At 57.0% G+C, this 6381-nt stretch overlaps 1 non-coding gene across 1 annotated transcript; it reads left to right on the top strand.

The window, feature by feature from the left end:
• Positions 1–5989: 5989 nt before the first annotated feature.
• On the top strand, positions 5990–6108 carry LOC131873065 (5S ribosomal RNA). Its single transcript, XR_009371103.1, has one exon. It is a non-coding gene; the product is annotated as a 5S ribosomal RNA (ribosomal RNA).
• Positions 6109–6381: the final 273 nt, after the last annotated feature.

The raw sequence follows: 6381 nt of genomic DNA, 5'->3' as shown, positions 1-6381 counted from the left end.
CGCTCCAACCAGTCGAGCACCAGCATCAATCGACATAAACGGGCACGGGGGGAGGATGCTCGAGAACACTACCTCCCCTATATAAGTTATTTGTCCGATTCTCAAGCAGCCGAAGTCTGGTCATCGAATCGGGTCAAAGACCACAACTTCCGACTTTACCCACAATGCAAGTCATCGAATCGAACATCGGCCCCCGAGTCGGACTCCATGCGTATGTCAGGTCATCGGACCCAAATTCCGCCTTCCTGCGCATGGCGGGCCATCAATATCAACTCGGTCATCGGACCCAAACTCCGCCTTTTTGCGTATGGCACGCCTTCAAATCGGTCATCGGACCCAAATTCCGCCTTCCTGTGCATGGCGGGCCATCAACATCAACTCGGTCATCGGACCCAAATTCCGCCTTTCTGCGCATGGCACGCCATCAACTCGGTCATCGGACCCAAATTCCGCCTTCCTGCGCATGGCAGGTCATCGGACACAAATTCAGACCTCGCCAATATGCCTACGTATCGAATCGGTCATCGGACCCAACTTCCGACTTCATCCATACTGTAGGGTCTTTGAGGTTGGCGCGGTGCGCTCAACCCAGGGAGTCGACCCATCGAAGCATACACCTCCCCTATATAAGCTATTTGTCCGATTCCCACACCTGTGTAGTTTGCACCTCTGACCAGGACATCGACCCCAACTTCCGAACTCGACTGCAACGACGGCACCAGCGCCTTGGTGCGCACCTTGCGACGCACAGTCCCAACATTCGCCTTCCTGCACATGGCAGGTCATCGGACCCAAATTCCGACCTCGCGAGTATGCCTACATATCGAATCGGTCATCGGACCCAACTTCCGACTTCATCCATACCGTAGGGTCTTTGAGGTTGGCGCGGTGCGCTCAACCCGGGGAGTCGACCCAACGAAGCATACACCTCCCCTATATAAGCTATTTGTCCGATTCCCACACCTGTGTAGTTTGCACCTCCGATCAAGACATCGACCCCAACTTCCGAACTCGCCTCCAACGACCGAACCAGCGCCTTGGTGCGCACCTTGCAACGCACAGTGCCAACATTCGCCTTCCTGCACGTGGCAGGTCATCGGACCCAAATTCCGACCTCGCGAGTATGCCTACATATCGAATCGGTCATCGGACCCAACTTCCGACTTCATCCATACCGTAGGGTCTTTGAGGTTGGCGCGGTGCGCTCAACCCGGGGAGTCGACCCAACGAAGCATACACCTCCCCTATATAAGCTATTTGTCCGATTCCCACACCTGTGTAGCTTGCACCTCCGATCAGGACATCGACCCCAACTTCCGAACTCGACTAAAAAGACCGCACCAGCGCCTTGGTGTGCACCTTGCAACGCACAGTGTCAACATTCGCCTTCCTGCACATGGCAGGTCATCGGACCCAAATTCCGACCTCATGAGCATACCTACTAATCGAATTGGTCATCGGACCCAACTTCCGACTTCATCCATACCGTAGGGTCTTTGAGGTTGGCGCGGTGCGCTCAACCTGGGGAGTCGACCCATCGAAGCATACACCTCCCCTATATAAGCTATTTGTCCGATTCCGACACCTGTGTAGTTTGCACCTCCGCTCAGGACATCGACCCCAACTTCCGAACTCGCCTGCAACGACCGAACCAGCGCCTTGGTGCGCACCAAAAGTGCGCACTTTTGGAGGGCACTTTTGTGCGCTCCAAAGGTGCGCACTTTTGGAGGGCACTTTTCTGCGCTCCAAAGGTGCGCACTTTTGGAGGGCACTTTTTGGAGGGCACTTTTCTGCGCTCCAAAGGTGCGCACTTTTGGAGGGCACTTTTTGGAGGGCACTTTTCTGCGCTCCAAAGGTGCGCACTTTTGGAGGGCACTTTTTGGAGGGCACTTTTCTGCGCTCCAAAGGTGCGCACTTTTGGAGGGCACTTTTTGGAGGGCACTTTTCTGCGCTCCAAAGGTGCGCACTTTTGGAGGGCACTTTTTGGAGGGCACTTTTCTGCGCTCCAAAGGTGCGCACTTTTGGAGGGCACTTTTCTGCGCTCCAAAGGTGCGCACTTTTGGAGGGCACTTTTTGGAGGGCACTTTTCTGCGCTCCAAAGGTGCGCACTTTTGGAGGGCACTTTTTGGAGGGCACTTTTCTGCGCTCCAAAGGTGCGCACTTTTGGAGGGCACTTTTTGGAGGGCACTTTTCTGCGCTCCAAAGGTGCGCACTTTTGGAGGGCACTTTTGTGCACTCCAAAGGTGCGCACTTTTGGAGGGCACTTTTCCTGTGCTCCAAAGGTGCACACCTAGGTGAGCACCTTCGACCACACCTTGTAGCACACCAAACTCTGACTTTCGACTTCATCCGCAATGCAGGGTCTTTGAGGTTGGCGCAATGCGCACAACCAGGGGAGTCGACCCATCAAACCCAACACCTCCCCTATATAAGCTATTTGTCTGATTCTCATACATGCGTAGCCTGCAGGAGCAATTAGGACATCGACCCCAACTTTCGGCTTCTAAACGAAAACAAGGTCTTTGAGGTTGGTGTAATGCGAACAACTAGGGGAGTCAACCCATCAAACCCAACACCTCCCCTATATAAGCTATTTGTCTGATTCTCATACATGTGTAGTCTACAGGAGCAATTAGGACATCGACCCCAACTTTTGACTTCTTAACGAAAACAAGGTCTTTGAGGTTGACGTAATGCGCACAACCAGGGGAGTCGACCCATCAAACCCAACACCTCCCCTATATAAGCTATTTGTCCGATTCTCATACATGTGTAGCCTGCAGGAGCCATTAGGACATTGACCCCAACTTTTGACTTCTTAACGAAAACAAGGTCTTTGAGGTTGGCGTAATGCGCACAACCAAGGGAGTTGACCCATCAAACCCAACACCTCCCCTATATAAGCTATTTGTCTGATTCTCATACATGTGTAGCCTGCAACAACGATTAGGACATCCACCCCAACTTCTGAATTCGTCTGCGTTGACCGCACCAAAGGTGCACGCCTTGGTGCTCACCAAAATCCGACTTCCGACTTCTTCTGCTATGCGGGGTCTTTGAGGTTGGCGCAGTGCGCACAACCAGGGGAGTCAACCCACCGAATGCAACACCTCCCCTATATAAGCTATTTGTCTGATTCTCATACATGCGTAGACTGCAGCAATGATTAGGACATCCACCCCAACTTTTGACTTCTTAAACAAGACAGGGTCTTTGAAGTTGGTGCAGTGCACACAACCAGGGGAGTCGACCCATCAAACGCAACACCTCCCCTATATAAAGCTATTTGTCCGATTCTCATACGTGTAGTCTGCAGCAGCGATTAGGACATCGACCCCAACTTCCGAATTCGTTTGCATTGACCGCACCAAAGGTGCACGCCTTGGTGTGCACCCTGGAGTGCACTTTGGTGCTCACCTCGGTGCACACTTTGGTGTGCACCTCGGTGTGCACCAAAGGTGCGCACCTTGGAGCGCACCAAAGGTGTACACTTTGGAGCGCACCACATAGGGTCTTTGAGAGGTTGGCGCAGTGCGCACACCAAGGTGGGTGTTGAGGTGCGTGCCGAGGTGGGTGGGTGCTAGGGTGCGCTCCATGGTGGGTGCCAGGGTGGGTGCGTGCTAGGGTGGATTCCAAAGAGGGTCATAGGGTGGGTGCCAAGGTGGGTTGGTGATATAGTGGGTTCAAAGGTGGGTACTAGGGTGGGTTCCAAGGTGGGTCACAAGTTGGGTGCCAGGATGCGTGGGTGTTAGGTTGGGTGCCAAGGTGGGCTCCTGCGTGGGTGGGTGCTAGGGTGGGTTTCAAGGTGGACGCGAGGGCGGGTGCCAAGGTGGGTAACAAGTTGGGTGTTAGGATGGGTGAGTGCTAGAGTGGGTGCCAAGGTGGGTGGGTGCTAAGGTGGATGCCAAGGTGGTTCACAGGGTGGGTGGGTTCTAGGGTGAGTTCCAAGGTGGGTCACAGGTTCAGTGCTAGGGTGGGTGTCAAGGCGGGTGTCGAGGTGCCTGGGTGCTAGGGTGTGGATGCCAATGTGGGTCATAGGGTGGGTACTAGGGTGGGCTGCAATGTGGGTGCCAAGGTGGGTAACATGCTCGGTGGGTTCTAAATTGGGTGCCAGGGTGGGTGTGCACCCACCTTGCCCGAGGTGGGTGCCAAGGTGCCAGTGTGGGTGGGTGCTAAGGTGGATGCCAAGGTGGGTGAGAAGGTGGGTGATAGGTTGAGTGGTAGGATGGGTGGGTGCCAAGATGGGTCACAGGGTGGGTGCAAGGGTGGGTAGGTGCTAGGGTTGGTGTCAGGGTGGGTGGGTGCTAGGTTGGGTTCCAAGGTGGGTGCGAGGGTGAGTGTCAAGGTGGGTCACAGGTTAGGTGCTAGGATGGGTGAGTGCTAGGGTGCAAAGGTGCCAGGGTGGGTGCTAGGATGGGTCGATGCTAGGGTGAGTGGCAAGGTGGGTCCACAAGTGTCAAGGTGGGTGCCGAGGTGGGTGCCAAGTCGGCGACTGCTATGGTGGATGCCAAGGTGGGTCACGGGGTGGGTGCCAAGTTGCTAGGTTGGGTTCCAAGGTGGGTGCCAACGTGGGTGCTAGGGTGCGTGGGTTAAAGGGTGTGTCACAACGTGGGTGCCAGGATGGGTGCGCACCCACACTGGCCAAGACGGGTGCGGGTGCAAGGTTGGGTTCCAAGCCCGGTCACAGGCTGGGTGCTAGGATGGGTGGGTGCCAAGGTGGGCACCAGGGTGGGTGCACCCACCCTGGCCAAGGTGGGTCACGGGGTGGGTCCTAGGGTGGGTAACGGGGTGGGTACTAAGGTGCGTGCCAAGGTGGGTCATAGGGTGGGTGCCAAGGTGGGCACCAGGGTGGGTGTGCACCAACCCTAGCCAGGGTAGGTCACGGGGTGGTTGTCGGGGTGGGCGTCAAGGAGCCAAGGTGGGTGGCAAGTAGCCAAGTTGCGTGCCAAGGTGGGTGTCGGGGTGGGTGCCAAGGATCCAAGGTGGGTGCCAAGGAACCAAGGTGGGTGTCTGGGTGGGTGCCGAGGTGGGAGCCAGGGTGGGTCCCAAGGTGAGTGCAAAGGTGGGTGCCAGGGTCAAGGTGAGTGCCAATGTGGGTTCCAAGGTGCCAGGGTCAGGGTGAGTGCCAATGTGGGTTCAAAGGTGCTAAGTTGGGTGCGAGGTTGGGTGCGAGGGTGGGTGGGTGCCAAGGTGTGCTAGGTGGAAGCCCGGGTGGGTCGGCATCCCATGGGTGTCGAGTTGGGTGCCTGATGGGTGCTTCTTGTCAAGTTTTAGTCGTCGGGACTCATTTCGAGCCTTAGAGGTCGTTTCTTGTCCGGTTGCCCTGTCTTCGACCTGGGAACCCAATTTTGGTCCTCGGGTCCCATTTTTTTTTGTCTCGCATCCCACTTTTGGCCTGTGGCCTTTTCGGGGTCGATTCTCGTTTTGGGCATCAGAGCATGTTTCTTCTCCTAAAACCCAATATTTGTTTATTAAGTCTCGGAACACATTTTTGTTCTCGTGGACCCATCATGGGTCTTGGAACGCATTTGTGGTCCTTGGGTCCCATTTTGCATCCCGAAACTTGTGTTTTGGTGCTTGATCCCTATTTTGGGTGCCCACCTTGCACCAAGTGCGCACCCGGGGCAAACCGAGCGCCTTGGTGCACCGGGGCAAGATCGAGCGTGCACCCGAGGCGCCCCGAACATGCACCAAGGTGCACTCGGCCCACATGTGAGCGCAGGTCGTTGCGCCCGAGGTGGTGTGTGGGCACCGCGTTGCAGACGGGACACTGCACGCACACGACGCCCCCTCCAGGTGCACGCACGTAGGCCGGGCCGGGTGCACACCCGACGCCCTAGCAAGGTGCGCGCACCCGGGCAGGGCTCACACTTGGCGAACGGGGCGCACTTCGCGAGGGAGGGTGTGCACCTCGACGGGGGTGGGTGGCCGGGGTGGATTCGCACGTGGGTCGCGGTTTGCTAAGTACACACTGCGACAAGCTCATAACGGGTGCGATCATACCAGCGTTAGTGCACCGGATCCCATCAGAACTCCGCAGTTAAGCGCGCTTGGGCCGGAGTAGTACTGGGATGGGTGACCTCCCGGGAAGTCCCGGTGTTGCACCCTTTTTTAGTTTTTCGCCGGGCGTCGCAATGCTATTTGAATAAACCTTTTGCCCGTTTGCGTTCTCGTCGGGGCCGGGCCGGGCCGGGGTGCGCTGCCCGCACTACCGCGCGCGCGGGGGCGACACCGAGCGCGCACCCGAGGCGCCCCGAGCACACAGGCCACGGTGCAACCCGGGCGTTGTGCGCGCACCCCGGTGCGCCCGAGGTGCTGCGCGCGCACCCAGGTGAAATCGGTGTGCACCTCGGCCAGTGCGCGCTCGGTCGAGTCGCGCAC

This window comes from Cryptomeria japonica, unplaced genomic scaffold, assembly GCF_030272615.1.
Source record: "Cryptomeria japonica unplaced genomic scaffold, Sugi_1.0 HiC_scaffold_1018, whole genome shotgun sequence".
In the NCBI taxonomy this organism is placed as follows: Eukaryota; Viridiplantae; Streptophyta; class Pinopsida; order Cupressales; family Cupressaceae; genus Cryptomeria; species Cryptomeria japonica.
The sequence above is the reverse complement of the archived record's forward strand: the minus strand, read 5'-3'. Positions and strand labels throughout refer to the sequence as shown.